Genomic DNA, 16,508 nt, shown 5'->3' with positions numbered 1-16,508 from the left:
GGGATAACATTCCCCTCTTTTGTTAGAAGATAAGCTTTATTCCTGCCAAAATGAATTCCTATTTCTCCCCAAAATGGTGTGTGTGTGTATGTGTGTGTGTGTATGAAAATATTTTGCCAACTACTGGACACTAGTCACATATCAATATAAATTTTTTTATCGTTACCCCATTAAGGAGTTAAAAGTATATGTTTGCTTCCCTTTAGCATTTAGTGTCTGATTACTAGGCAATAGAGCTTCATGGATAATAAAGGTGAAATCACCAATGAAATTTTTTTAAGAAACAGAAAAAAATCCAGCTATGCCAAAGTTCTGAGAGTTCCAGGTTGTGCAACAAAGCCACTGGCTTTGAAACACTGCCACGGCTCCAGCACCTTGTGCCAGATACTACATTTACTCCGAGTCATTTGGGCAAAAGTAATGAAAAATATTAAAGCAATGTTTACGTAGCAGATATGCAATATCAATCATGTTATGTACATTGGTGATAAGAGTCAGGATTGGATTGTTTGGGAGAAAAGTGACATTTTCTCTTAAGTAGTGGAAAATTACCAGCAGACAGTGTGTTTGAGTTCTCTACTTAACTTTATTTCTTTATTCTTTCTTCATGCAGCTGCACTGTAAAGCATTGTGATAGCAAAAAAAAGGTATCACCAGACATGTTTTCCAAAAGTGATCTGAGAGTCAAAGAAACATGCTGATAAACTATAAATTATACATTGTCCAGTTTGTTATTTCTATGATGACATAAATGGGCAAAGTGTGGGAGCACTAATTATGCTCAGAAAATGCTTATTAATTGCCCTCAAGAAGAAGACCACAATCCAGCTCCTACCTCTCCCAGTCTCACTCTGATAACAAATTCTAAAGGCTTACAATGCAAGTGAACATCCCGCAGTTCTGCTTAGCAATATAGCATTAAGTCCTAGATCCACCAATTGGTTTAAGTTGACAGTTGTCTTGTGGCCCCAAATGTGGTTTTCTTTGAAACCCACTGAGCTGTAGCTGTTCCTCAAACCCAAGCAATGCTTGCTCCATCCTAGTGACTAGCTTTGCTGTTTATTCAGTAATCATATAGTTGGGTCCTTAATTCCATACCCAACTCTTGTATCTGCTAACAGCAAGCACTAGCCCTTGATACCTTATTTCCTATTCCCAAACTGAATACCATTCCCTAAAATAAAGGGCTCTAAATGCTTATTAATCCCCAGTCCAACCCACAAAAGCCTAAGTAATACATGGCACACCTACAATCAGTATTCCAACTACTTCCAACTACCTACTTTGCCATTTCCTTTCCCTTTGAGAAATGTATTGAATCCCACTAGAGGAGCCAGAGAAGAATGTCTTCCCTTGATAGTAACAGAAGATTTTACCTATTTTTGAAGGGAGAGAAGTAGAACTAAGCTTATCGCCAACACTGTTGCCCCGGGCACTTCACACAGGTTATCTCATTTAATCCCCAAGCAGATGTTACACAGATTTTACAAATGGGGAAGTAGAGGCCCAGAGACCCCAAAGTGAAAAAGGAGTAAGTGATCAAATCAGGATTCACACTGTTAGAGGTCTAATTTCATAGTCCATGCTCCTTCCAAGAATACCATTCTGCCTCTCAAAAGGAAAGTCCAGGCCTAGGTCAACTACTGCTCAGGTGATCTAAATGAGGAACAAAGAGAAATTATTCCTGTTATGGGCTGAATTCTGTTCCCCCAAATTCATGTGTTGAAGCCCTAAACCCAGTACCTCAGAATGTGGCTGTATTTGGAGACAGGGCCTTTAAAGAGGTCATTAAGTTGAAATGAGGTAATTCCCCATTAGGGTGGGCCCTAATCCAATAAGACTGGAGTCCTTATAAGAAGAGATTAGGACACACAGAGAGACACCAGGGGCACACAGGCACACAAGTGTACACACACATGTACACACAAGGAAGAAAGATCATGTGAAACTACAGCAAGAAGGTGGCCATCTTCAAACCAAAGAGGGAGGCTTCAGAGGAAATCAACCTTGTCAACACCTTGATCTTGGACTTTCAGCCTCCAGAAATGTGAGAAAAAAATTTCTGTGGTATAAGAGAACAGTCTAGTCTATGGTGTTTTGCTATAGCAGAACTAGCAAACTAATTCAATTCCCATGATAGGGAGTGCTGGATCTCCTACCCGTTCATGTGGGATGAGTTATCTTGAGGCCATTGTTGAATAATGTGGTTCATCTTTTCCAGGCCTGAGGTCTGATTTCTATAGAGCTTTCTATATAACCAAATCAGTCTAATTTCTATTAGGTCTTCAAATATTTTCTTTAGGCACAGGAAACCACCTCAATGCATGGGACTGGAGACAGAGATATAAAGTAAATATGACGCAGATGTGTACAATATACCTGTTGTGATTGGTACCCTCCTGGTCTGGGAGAACTCAGCTTCCCACCCCAAAGGTGGGGGTGTGGTAGGCTGGAGATTAAGCTCTATAAAAACTCAGGAACAACAAGATTTGATAAGCTTCTAGATCGGTAGACATATGAAGGTGGTAGGAAGGTGACACACCCTAAGAGGGCATGGAAGCTCCACACCCCATGCCCCATACATGGGGCATGTATGTGCATCTATGCATCTCTCCCATCTGGTGGTTCTGAGTTGTATCCTTTTATAATAAATCAGCAAGTGTAAGGAAACACTTCCCTGGGTTCTGTGAACCATTCTGGCAAGTTATCAAACCTGTGGAGGGGGTCATGGAAACCCTGGTTGGTCAGAAGTACAGCTGGCAATCTGGATGTAGCGGTTGACATTTGAGGTGGGGGCAGTCTTGTGGGACTGAGCCCTTGACTTGTGGGATCTGATGCTATCTCCAGGTAGATAGTGTCAGAATTGAGTTAAATTTATAGGAGACTCGGTCAATGTCCACTGAGAATTGGAGAATTGCTTGGTGTGGGAAAAATCCAAACCTCTGGTGTCAGAGAATTATTGAGAGTAGAGGAGGAAAATTAAGTTTTCTCTTACACTATCCTTAAAAAACCCAAAACTTTGGGTTGGCCTCAGAACCTCATTGGCCTCCCACTGTCCTCTAGAAAGTGGATGACCTACAGCTGGGCAAGGTCCCCGGCATTCTTCCAGGATACACTCATGCTCTCGAAGAGGAGAGTCTATCCAAGGGCAGGGGAAAGTACCAGGGGGCCTGCTACAGGCTGTGTCTTCCACAACGTTGAGCCTCACAACGTCCAGCCTCAGATACTCACATTCTTCTGCTTGATCTGTGTGCTTTGTTAATAGTTAAGATGTAGGATGAAATATTTAATAAGTACCCCAAGACTCACTGCCTTCTTCTACATTACCTATCTTGATATGCTTGGTGACTTTCAATTAGCACACTGGCTTTTTATCTTCTCTAGTGCACACAGAAGTTGACCTGGAAAACCATTTCCCCTTTATCCTTCCATTCCAATCCACTGGGGTGGTGGAAGAATGATGCTAGAGTTATTATTGTATGTTTAAAATTTGTTTCCAAAAGGTGGATAGGGCAGACTGATATTTAGATACTGAAGAAAGTATAAACCCCGGTCCCCTCCCCAGCCATTTGTGACGGGGGCAAGAGTTGACTTGTAAGCACACTTGCCGGGATTTGCAGGGCTTCGCCCTGCCAAGCACAAGTGTGTTGCTTTCTGTCCGCCCCTGGCCTGGGGCACTTATCCTAAGTGTGAGCATGTACTGGAGCCAGCGGGAGAGGCAGAGAGGGCAGGAGGGGGATGAGGAACAGAGGTCAGAGAGGAAAATCAGCCCTCACTGCAATCAGCAGCTTATTCTCCCTAGCTAAGGGAAGAGCTTGGTCATGCGCCATTTTCCTGGTCCCCCGGACAAGCTCAGTGGAAATGCCAGGGCAGCCAAGAAATGCTTTCATTCATGATCAAGACTGGAAAGATGACTCAGCCTCTAAGAGAAACGTTTTTCACCAGACTCAGAGGGAAACTGCCAGTCTAATGTCCACTTGCCTGATATCACAAATACATGGGCAACAACTTTGCTGCACTAGAACTCAAACCTTTATTACAAATGATCAGTATCATATTTTTCAGAAAAGCATGGTGCTTTATTAAAAATCAGCCCCACCCATCATTCTTATTTTTCCTCCATAACACTAGGGAATGAACTAAATCCTCTTGAGGCCCTCAGCTCAGGAAGGTATCTCTAGGCTAGTGAAGGAGATTCTCCCCACCCTCCTTTCTCTCCTATGGCCCCTGGCCAAGGCTGCTGGCAGGAGCTGTGCAGCTACACCACCTGAGAAGCGATAGGAATATTCCCTTCAGGGCAGCTGAGCTGTGGCCAGTGCTGCAGGGCAGAGCAGCTGTCCCTGACAGGCCCCCCTGAGCAGTCCCAGACATTCCATCTCTCTGGGAAGTGCAGCCAAGAACGTTTGGGGGGCCTGGTAAGGTGATGCAGAGAACAAAGTTAGGTACATAGTTCTCCTCCAGGGAAGTCTGAAGAGGAATCTGAGGAAGAGAGAAAGTACTTCACTGGGTATTTATCCAATAATAGGAGAAAATGTGTTCCTACTGTGATTCTAAAAAAAAAACAGAGTTCTTTAGAAAAATCTCATTTGCAAATGTGTATTCTTATTTCCTCTCACACAACAGAGAACAGAAAAAAATGTTGTGACATGACATCTCCCAAGTCATGGAACATCTGAAACTTGGGATTAAAAGAGTTGGGGGGAGTGGGGAGGAGAGATGGTCTTCTACTGTAACCGAGCAGGACCCTATGGGGCCTTCCCAGAACCGACTCCCCGCTGCCCCCACCATGTCCTACGCCTGCCTCTTGTCTGTTAAAAAACTTTAGCCTCCTGGGCCTTCCCCAAGTTCCAAAGAGTAAATTTAATCAGAGAAGTGAGAAAATGCAGAAAGACAGGAAAACAGTTAAACAAGACAAAATAATACTTTAGCCATTAAACAAAGCCAAGGACCTTTAGTTCCTCCTCAAAGGCTTTAGATAATATTCTGAGCCACATCCTTTAAGCTGTTTTGCAGATACTGAAACCCACACCAGGTGGAAGAAGTTAACTGTATGCTGCCCACAAGCACGCAGACCCCAGACTTGTTGGAACCAGAAGGTTGATGATGTTGATTCCCAATTACCTCACCACCAACCAATCAGAAGAATGTCCATGTGCTGATAACACACCCCAAAAACCCCCTCCCTCACCCTGTTTTTAAAAACCTTTCTCTGAAAGCCTTCAGGGAGTTGGGGCCTTTTAAGCACTAGCTGCCTGGACTCCTTGCTTGGTGCCCTGCAATACATGCTGTATTTTCCTTCACCACAACCCAGGGTCAGGAGATTAGCTTTACTGCAGGTGGGCAAGTAGACCCAAGTTTGGTTTGGTAACACTACTTTCATTCTAAAATCTACCATTTCTAATCCACTAACAAGAACCAAGTATCTGGAAAAATAATAAATAAACAATAGATAAATAGATTTTATTCTTTTTTATAAAACAAGAGAATAAAATCTGGCACTACCCATTGTTACTTACAGAAAAAAATTTTTTCATTTAAAAATAGATTTAACTTAAATATGAAATATCTTACTATATACTTCTTATAAATTAGAATCTAGAGCAAAGATAAGCAAATGGAAATAACTTGAACAAACATGCAACTTAGGGTTTTACAGTAATGTGTTACCTTTGGTACAGCATAACATCCTTGTATCAGACACACAAGACAATTTAACTGGACATGTGAAAAACTTCTACCCATTTCTGAAAATAATGAATGGCATTTTTTAACATTTTAATAGCTGAATATTAAATATTTCTTCTATAAAACTGAACAGCAATTTAAAATTGATTATACCACCCACTCTTACTATAATTTACTGTTGGCAATCCTGTGTACATTTGATGGCATCGGGAACTCCCCAATGGGCCTACAAATGGATAGACAGCCCCCTGCACATGTGTATCAAGTAACAACATTTTCAAGTCATGCTACCCAAACACATGTATTATAAAATGTTGGATGTAGAATTTAAAAGTTGATTTTCACTTTTTAAAATCGTTTTTATTTTATTTCTTTTTTCTAGGCTTTCTCTTTTAAACCTGTCTATGTGTATTTTTCTCCTGTTTTAAAAGTAACCTAAGTAATAGCATTTCATTACACAAATTTAAACAGTACCAGAATATACAACAGTAGACAAGGAAAGTCCCCAGCAAGACCACTAATAAGACGAGAGTCTGGTAGTTTCCACACAAACACTGGCTTTAGACTGCCTGCATTCAAACCCCAACTCAGCTACTTGCTATCAGTGTGATGTTGGCAGAGTTACTTCGATCCATAAAAAGAGGTACCTAAGAAAGGTAAAAATCTTTCCTCAAAATGTTGTGAATGTTAAATAAAATCATCTACATAAAACACACAGTATAGTCCCCAGCTATACTAAGAGCCCAGTAAATATTAGATTATCATCATCATCTTCATTAGTATCATTATGTTTAATGGGCAACCACCTTCAATGGTTTGATTTAATTTTCAAAGTTACTTCACTACTCTTAGTGACTTGAAGATCTTCTCAATTCACTTCCCCTTGACAGATCCTTACACCTATTTCTGTGAATTCACAGGAACCAAATTCTTTGAATTGTAACTAAAGCCCAGAATAAATAGAAGCAGAATATTAAGACAGTTATCTGCTCTTTTTCTCTACTACTTGTTAGAATTTCCCTCTCGCCAAGCATTCATTTCCTGTCACTGGGATGGTTCCTGGGCAATTCTAGCATAGATTAGAAAAGGCTTGTGTAAATAGATCATTCTCAGTTGGTATCGAAAGGGTACCTTCTCTGCATCTCAAATTCAACGTCTTCCACCCCCATGGATCCCCACCCATAATGCATTCACTCTCTACACTCCACTCAACACTCCACAAACTGCTCACCAGGCCCCCCTTCTCATAATCTATTGTGACTATAACACCTTGAAAAAACCAAATGCTGGCATTTCAGCTTTGCTTCCTAATGCTTGGCGTGCTCTGACACTCCTCCAGTCTGGAGGTTGCAAACGTGGGCTGTGCATGACAATCTATCATGGTGTATGTTTCTACAGTCAGTTCTGCTAGAACGCTTGTTTTGAAAACGTGAATTTGTTCCAACGTGACTGATACATTAGGGAAAATTTTAACACAACAGTAATTTTGGATTTGCTTGTGCCAATTTCATCTCCAGGCCAACACAGAAAACTGTACCCAGCTGAACTGAGCTTTGCACAAATCAGCAAAATGCACACACCTCTCAAGGACAATGAGCTCTACCTACATTTGCTGTTCCGTTTACTGTTCCAACTTTCTGCATGTGCTCTTCCAACTTTCCATCTGATTTCAGGTAACCTCCTTCCAATCACTCATATGCTGCAACCCTGCATTTCGGCCTCATGCCCTCCCTTCTCGTTCATTTTTTCCCCTTTCCTCTCAGCCTATTTTGTGTTGTTCCCCTCTGTTCTCTGTCATTTTTCTCTCTTTATTTCTCTTTCCCTCACTTTTTTTCTACCTTCCTAATGTTCTCTTCCTCTGGCACACAGGGTGGCAGCCACGGGAACAAGGCAGGCTTGGAAGGGGGGCAGTTTCGTAGGAGCTCCCACCCCGACAGACAAATGAGACATTTTCAGGGTCAAGTGCCATATTTATTGTAATACTGACATATCTCTTTACCATTCACCATGGATAAAACTGTGCTACCATTTTTACTATGTTGCTATCTTTTTTATGTGTCACTGACAAAATTGTTGAGTGTTTACTCCAATCCCAGCCCTGTAGCTTTCAGTGCATGATTTTGCACAGTACGGTGAGTCTTAGGAACACATATGTTAGGTATAGCAGAACTGACAGTATCTATCTCTCTATGATTTATTGAGCTTTTAACAGATTCTCAAAGGAACACATTATTATTCCAAAAAGTTTAAGAACTATTGGTCTACAGGAGTTTTGTCCAATAGAAATGTGAACCACATATGTAAATTAACATTTTTGAATACTGAAAAGTAAAAAGAAATGGAAGTTAATTAAAAGTAATTAATTTTAATAGTGTTTTCTTTAACCCAACTATTGTCATTTCAATGTATAATTAATATAAAATACATATAAATGAGCTAGTTCACCATCCTTTTTTTTTCTACTAAGGCTTCGAAATCTAGTGTATATATGACAGCACACTTCAAGTGCCCAATAGCCACATGTGACTAATGGCTACTGTTAACAGGGTAGGTATGTCTAAAGGATTCTATCTCTCTGATCAGAAGAGAATGGAAGGCAAGGAAGAAGGTACCTAATTCACACTTTTTTCTCAGATAATATAAATAAAGCGAAAAGGTAGCTTTGGTTAAAAAGGGCCTTGAAATAAATCTACTAGCCTTTATATGCTTCCTAGCCTGATTTAGATAATTCCTTGCTTAGTGTCAGATTTGATGTGGTCCAAGCGTAGTGAAAATGCACATCCATTTAAATACATCATCTATTTGTTGGGGAACTCCTGGGGAATATATAAGAGTTTTCTCTTTCCAAACCACTTCCGGACTCTAAGGTTTATGAACACACGAGCACTCTTTGACTAATAGTTCTTCTAACAATAAGAAGCATGGCTTTTAAAATCACTTTCATGAACAAAACAAGAAAAAGAAACACATTTAATTTTAAGTTGATTCATATAGGACCAAAATTCATATAGGACTAACAATGCATAAAGAATATATTCATAAAGAAATCAATTAAAAAAGAATCCATTTCAGAATGTAGGCCTTCTATGAAAAGTTCCCTACATTCAGTTGCTTCTGAGTATCAATTTGATGATCATCAACCAAACACACTCATAGTTTTCTGAAAATTTTTAGGGCAGTTCTTTCTTCAAGGGAAATACTATACAAAAGCCAAATATGTAAAATCAAAGCTCCCTTCCCTCCCCACCTTCATGTAGAAACTCAGGGGATTTGCTCTATAGAGCATATTGGAAAAAATAAAACTAACAAACAAACAAAGCCCTAACATCTCTGTCATTTAGAATAATCTGGGTACAAAATTAAGTTAAAGCTCTTAGGGAAATGTAAAAGATCTGAAAAAAACAGTCCTGCATTTAAGAAACTTAAAATATATCATCTGAAGAGACACTACTAAAAACAAAGACATAAAAAATTAGAGAACAATTATGAAGGACTGATGGTAAATATAATATAAAAGTTGTTTGAAGAAGAGTTGTTCTGGTCTCTTTAATCCCTAACCTCTAATGCACAGTGACTTTATAAGTAGGCTAAGTGTGCATTGGCCCATATATCATGGTTTGAGATGCAAGGGGCATGACCTCCCATCCAATAATATATCTCCTAAAATTCCTGCTTTGGACCGTTATCTGTGTGGCTTGTAGGTCTTAACTGAACATGCACTCATATACAAACCCTCTCCAGACTCAGGATGAAGGAATTTGCTAGTACACTGGAGTCACTATCAAATCAGCCTTGACCCTAACTGCTCATATCCCACGATCTAGAACACGGATCCTGCCAGGAATCCTCCTGACCTTAGAGTCCAACCACAGGCACTGCCTGGTCCTCCAGGTCCTCCAGCACTGGAGTCCTACAGTGTGTGCACCTTCAATTACCCAGAACCCCCAACACTCATCACCCTCCCCACTCTTTCTAGAGCCTAGAATTCCCTTGCTTAAACTCCAGGAGTGTGACTGGATCTCTGCTACGTGAAACTGCCTGTCCCTAACATTGTCACTTGCCTAAATCTCTACCTGGTGTTTTCCAGGGCGTTAGGCTGATCTGACTATGGTATCTGGCTCATCAGTGATGGGTAAAGTTGATTTATGAGATCTGGCCTTCTACCCTATTATTTCCTTTCTCCTTCGCCATTCCCTGAGCAGCCCTCACAGAGATGACTTTTTAAAAGGAGAGCAGTTCTCTTACCAAGGAAATGCAGCTCCTGTTCTTCCCTGATCAACAGCACCTCCCCCATTCTTTATTGCCTGTTGTTTGGAGCTGTCTTAATTCTCCACTCCTTTCCCAAGGGCCTGTCCATTCTCCAGAGGTGACCCTTCTCTGGTCTACTTTGTCTTACTACAAAAGCTCTCTCCCTGAAACCTACCATTAAAAATGCTCCTTTTGAAAGCTTATAGATTCTCCAGAGCTCCCTATTAAATGCATATATCCCTAAGGGAAATAGTTTCGTATATTCTAGCAGTTTATACCATAACTGACACCTACCTAAAGGCAAAAGCTAGTGGAAGGAGTTGAATATGTACAGACAGAATCTTCACATTAAACACCTTTAAGACACAGAATACCGTATTATATATAACACAGAATGCAATAAAGATTTAGGAATGATTTAACACCAATATTTGATCAATGGATAGTATATATGGCTCAACATACTCTGGTCCAAGAAAGTCAGGGTTCCCGGGGGCGAGGGTGGGGGGAAATTGATGAATTCAGTGAGTTCTAAGAATCTTTAGTTATAGTTTGGATATCAATATTAACTAAACTAAGAAATTTTCAAATATGTTTTATATAAGAATGTACAGATTACAGTAATGATATAACAAGGTTTAATTTTTAAAATGGCCCATGATAATGTCACTCCCCCATCAGTTTTGCTTACTAATGTGAAAATGTTCAAATAGCCAACTACTAGATCCCGTTATTGAGAGTTAGTTATGTACGATTAATCCCCACTCAAAAATTCCCAATAAATTAAGAATAGTTGTGTTTTACATCCTAGCTTATGATATGAAAAAGGAGCAATTCATTTTTAAAAAGGGTTATAATTATCTAGCCCAACTTCAGTATCACTATTAAATGTCAGGAGAGAACCCATTTTCACAAACTGCTTTGACAGTTGCTGTCAATCAGGGATAAAATGTGTATGTGGAAAGGGTGTTTAAGGATCAAAGACTCAGCATAATTTTCGTTGTTATCTTTTCATCCTCCCAAGTTGGCCTGTTAATTCTTGTAGGGAAACCAGCAGAGGGAGCGCCAACCATTGCTTTTTTGTATGTGTGCTCTAAAAACAAAAGGCACTGTCCTTTCTTTACGGATTTTTAGACATTTTACCAAGATTGGCAAAAACCTTGTAAAATACAAATTATATCTATGACTACTAAATTTCCTCTTTAAGTGTTTATATTAAATCAGTATTGAAACATTTTCTTTATTAATGTTTTAATTAAGAAAGTAATACATATTTGTTGTACAAAGTGAAACAAATCAGGAAAAAAGTTTAAAAAGTTAATAAGCTCCTGCCTCCCCTTCAGATCCTGTGTATTATAAACAGACTGGTATGTATCTTTTCATATCCTTCTTATTAAAACAAGTAAAATATATATATTTATAAATTATATTTTAATATATATTATATATTTATGTATATATATTATATACATATATAATATATATATATATATATATATATATATATATATATATATATATATATATCCCCCATGTAGTAGGTTTTTACTTGCTTTTTTTTTTTAATGGGGGGAGTCACACTAAAAAAGCCTATCAATAGGTAGCAAAATAGCATGAAACATCCATGAATATACAATGGATTCAATAAGAAATATCAAATAAACACAATGTCAGGCCATATCAAAACCATGTATGTACAAAAGATCAAAAGCATATACCACCAAAATGATACTGCTGCCTTTTGAATGAAAAATCTAAGCACATATGAACAGATTTGTGGATCTGGAAAATCAAATAAGCAAGCCAGAATATACAACACCCTTCTTAAAATGCCACGAGGAATACTATGTGAATTAATATCTGGTTTGTAATTTATATTACCAAGGTCTTCACAAAATAAAACAACAGCAATAAAACTCAACGACGAAAGGTTTTTAAAAAGTGAAATGTATTAAAATGCACTCTTTACAATTCATGATATTTCATACACTCTAATTGCAGTAGATGAAACCCCTTTCCACTCAAAGCTACACTCTATTCAGTTGTATAATTTAGTGAAAAAGGAAAAGGATGTAGCCACAGCTGTGGCCAGAAGAGGCCCTCCATCCTATCCCATTGAGAGAATCCCTGAATTTCACTATACCTTCCAATCCTTTTCCAACCCCATCTCTTCACAAAAAGAACCTCTAAATAAGTGGTCCCAGGCCCCACAGACCCAGCTTGCCAGCTGGTAACTGTCTCTGAAGTCCCATATATTTGCAAAAGCTTCCATAGCCCTTACTGTCACTCCCCGCCCAGTCAACTCAGAAGGCCCTCCTTGTGTCCCCAGTGTCTCCGCTCACCCACAGCGGACAAAGCCTTTTAGAGGTATTCTTCAGCTTTGCTAATTTCTACACACCTTGATCTCACAGCATGTTGCTATGAAGGAAACATTGCAGGGGTAGAGGGGAAGGGAGAAGGAGACAGACAAGAAGGGCAGGGGGAGACAGGAAGAGAGAGGGAGGGAGAGAGAGAGAGAGGAAAAGAGCAAAAGAAAAGGATGAGGAAAAAACTGACGTGAGTAGGAGGGAAAATTCCCTACCTACAGGATTGGAGAATGAATTATTTCTAGGAGTAATTAACCAGCTACGGTTTCCTTTCCATCTCTCCCCAAAAAGCAAAAAAGGGTCATTTTATCTGATTTCTTTTTCCTTTTGCTAGCGGCTTCAAGCATTTAGAAAATCTTTCAACAACCATACCTTCCTGATAAAATAAGAGAACACTGCATACTGATCCTCATTAGATAGAAGAGGAAAAAGTGAGGAATGGGGAGGTCCAAAGCCTGGCTCAATGTCACAGGAAAGGCAGTTGCAAAATGAGGATAAGACCCAGGGTTCTTGACTCCAGCCCTTGACTTTATCCACAAAGTCAACACAAACAGTCTAGATGTGTTATCTCGCCCCCTTCTGTCGCAAAAGCTGAGTGACAAAGAGTGCTTAGTGTGATACTGAGTGTAAATGACAGCACAGGAAGTCCATTCTCAGGGCAAGCTGTGAGACCGGCAGCTGAACAGGAGGCCAGAAAGCAAGTCTGTACCGAGCACTTTCAGTCTACACCCACCATCTCACCCGCCCCTCCTGTGGCCAGAGTCCACAGGGCCACGGGGAGGAGTTGTGAGGCTGCGGGAGGGTACCAGAAGGTTCAAAGTCCACTTAACTCATCAATTCCTGAGCATCTCTGAGGGAGACAAAAGGCTGTGCCTTAATAAGAAACGAGTCATGTACAGAACTGAGTATTTTACCTTATTTTAAATATAATATTTATATTCTGATTCACTTATGAATGATATTATACAATCATGTATGAACCCTACATATAAATACTGTGCAAATCCTCAAATTTTCTGACATGGTACTAACCTCAGGATTCAACTCTTTGAAACGTGTTAATACAGTTCTCCAGGAATTCCATCCAGTCACGTATCACATGTTCGAAGCTTAAATGCTGAAAGTAAAGAAATGTTACATCAAAACAGGTTCGGTATGAATATCAGCCATATATGGAAGAAACATTTACAGGGAAACCACACCCACTGCTAAATTCACACTCGTATCAGCCAAGACATCTGTATACATACAAAGTGTGTAAGTTAAATCGTGTAGCACAAAGATGGCTTTATTTGTGCTATTATAGCATTGTCATTTATTGCAAATATCAAGGAAAAGAAATGAAAAAAGAAAAGAAGCCTACAATGACCTAAGTCTACTACAAATTGAATTTCATTATTATCTTCCTGTAAACATACCTTTCATTACAAGTGTTTTATTACAAATAATCTCTTCAACAAAATAAAGAAAAATAAGTTTATTAAAGGACCAAATCCCAAAGTATAATTTATAATTTCTCATTTAATGCTAAATTATAATTGTTTTTATTAAATAGTAGTAAAAATATCCTGTAAAATAGATGTTTTACATAATCTTAATATCTAATCCTAACATTATTGTTTAATTATATTTAAATTGATTGACATAGACCTAGTGCATTGAAATCTGACAGGTTCTCAAATACATTTCTTTTTTAATTCTAAATGTCCACAAGTTGTGAAAAGCTAATCTCTAAGGTACACACTGATAGATCATAAACACTTTCATTTGGAATGGATTTCTATTTGAAATATCAAGCATCTATAAAATAAAGATAAACAGTAATCATCACAGAAGGGAATTGTTTTATGTTAATCATTTATACTTATATTTATACTTATTATTGCTAAGGTCAGTCAGAGGTTGGCAGATTTTTCCAAAATCTGAAGGGCAAACATATTCAAGGAGGGAAAGACACACACAAAGAAAACACAAAAACAGGCACAAAGAGAGACACAAAAAGACCAAAAACGCTCAAAATGTACTTTCTTAAAATAGCAGACTACTTCAGTTATGACATATGTACTAGCTTGGGGTTCCTAAATCAGCAGACTGAAGAAAAACTGCCTTGTCATCAGAACTCCAAAATATATGGATCCCACGAGAAACAGATATGTGGAGCTATAGGTCTAAATCCAAACTCTCTCTGTAGAAGAAAACAAATTTCAGCTGTATAATAGGTTGAGCGTCTTGACCAACACATTAGAAATTACCAAAGATATTCTAAGGACAAGATACTAAACTCATTTTCCTTTCAAAAGGGAGGAAAGCACAGATAAGGGACACTCACGGCAGCAAACAGAATGCAAAAATGAAAAGCCAAAATAAAAAAAGACCGATGAAAGCATAACATTAAAAAGAGAAGTGTTTAGCTGTTAAATCATCCAAATTGCCTTGCCAAATTTTGACATGCTTGATTTCCTGTAGTAAAAATCTTTTTTTTTTGTCTTTGAAAAAAAAAAAAGGGAGGAAAAATAACCAGCTGTTCCTTGTATAGTTCAGGAAACAAGTTTGATTTATTACTTGAAGGTTATTTTTGAATGAGCTGCTTGTGGCAGCCAGAGTGCAAGAAAAGTCACTGAGGCCTGTCCACTTGAAGGGCTCAAACTGTTTCCTGAACAGTCCTTCACTCCGCACCTCCGATGGCTATTATTGACAACGTGTGACTGGGGCCTTCCAGGATTTTAAAACAGCGGGGGTCCCGGCCAAACAATCAGCCTGTCAATTACCTTTTCCCCTGTTGTGAAAAAGGGGCCCAGGACAATGCAACTTCCCAGCGGGGAGTCGTGCAGCCCCCAGTCTGTAACCCACTCCTGCACCGTTCAGCATTCAAAGCCCAGTAAATGGTCAGTGCCTTCACTTTTGTCTGTGCGTGTCAGTTCCAACCAGCATTACCGCAAGGTAGATGTCTCCATGGAAGGATTCTTAAGTTCTTGCAAGGGCAAAATTGACTCTGTACATTGTCATCTCTGGTCTTCTCGGACTTTTTTTTTTCTTTCCCTAAGATCCAAATGGACACAAAGAGCACCCCCCAGCCCCCCCTCTGTAGGCTTGTCCTCCGGGAGCGCCCAACCCTCTCTACCTAGATTGTTGCTTAAAAAACTTCCTGTGGGCATTGATGACTCGCTGTGAGAACTGTCCGTCATCCCACCCCTTTGTCCGGCAGTCACTTCCATTCGAATTTGACTGACTGAGGAAGCCTGAGTTATTTGTAAAGAACAACAAGGCTTTTCATTCATAATTTTAGTAGGGGGACAGGGTGCTAATGACTGAGCTTGAATAACTCGGGAATGTGGTATTCAAGGCAGGAAGAAGCCCAACCGACTGCCAAACAGGGAAGGAGAGGATGTAGGTGAAAAGTGCCTGGGTAAAAAGCCAAACAATGGCGGGAGGATCACACATGTATACAAGTACAAATCGAGGTTTTCAAAGGTGAGACAATCAAAAAGGTGGAAGCAGGAAGGAGGGCAGGGAAAGTCTAACAGGATTTCATTAGCTTTGGGGTCAAGTTACATGACAGAGTTTACAGAATCCGAAACCCATAGTGTCTACAGAGGAAGTGATCTTTTCTTCCACTGCTGATTCTCCTCCAAAAATTAAAAAAATAATTAAAAAAGAAAAAGTAAAACTGGTTTTCACTCTCTTTTAGTACCTTTCATATATTCAGACAGAGAGTTTGTTTTGCAGGGGTACTCAGCTTGGTAATCCAGTCTGGGTTCCAAAGAGCTTGCCTACTTTCAGGGTCTCTAGTCAATTTTCTGTGCATGCAGCATAAATACAATGTATAATAATGTTATACACCTACTGCTTCCAAGGAGGAGAAATTGTACAAATATCAATTTCTGGTTTAACTTAACTGTATAGCTAAGTATTATGAGTTTTCTTTTTCTTGCTAAAATAATACAATTGTGGTTTGGCTTTTTTAAATTAAGAAATTAAAACTATCATATTAATTTTTTAAATTTATTTATTTATTTATTTTTGGCTGCATGGGATCTTCGATGCTGCACACGGGCTTTCTCTAGTTGCGGCGAGCAGTGACTACTCTTCGTTGTGGTGTGCGTGCTTCTCACTGCAGTGGCTTCTCTTGTTGCGGAGCACAGGCTCTAGGCGCGCGGGCTTCAGTAGTTGTGGCGCGTGGACTCAGTAGTTGTGGCTTTCGGGCTCTAG

The 16,508-nt window shown here is 39.4% G+C and overlaps 1 long non-coding RNA gene across 5 annotated transcripts in view; it reads right to left on the bottom strand.

Annotated features, from left to right (window-relative positions):
* LOC132352528 (uncharacterized) overlaps positions 1 to 16,508 on the bottom strand; it is a 307,835-nt gene that overhangs the window by 281,353 nt on the left and 9,974 nt on the right. For all 5 annotated transcript variants that reach the window (XR_009498761.1, XR_009498763.1, XR_009498759.1 and 2 more), the window contains one exon: positions 13,332 to 13,416. This is a non-coding gene — a long non-coding RNA (uncharacterized LOC132352528). The remainder of the gene's footprint in view (positions 1 to 13,331; positions 13,417 to 16,508) is intronic.

This window comes from Balaenoptera ricei, chromosome 18 (assembly GCF_028023285.1).
Source record: "Balaenoptera ricei isolate mBalRic1 chromosome 18, mBalRic1.hap2, whole genome shotgun sequence".
Classification (NCBI taxonomy): Eukaryota; Metazoa; Chordata; class Mammalia; order Artiodactyla; family Balaenopteridae; genus Balaenoptera; species Balaenoptera ricei.
This window is presented reverse-complemented; position numbering and strand designations above follow the sequence as displayed.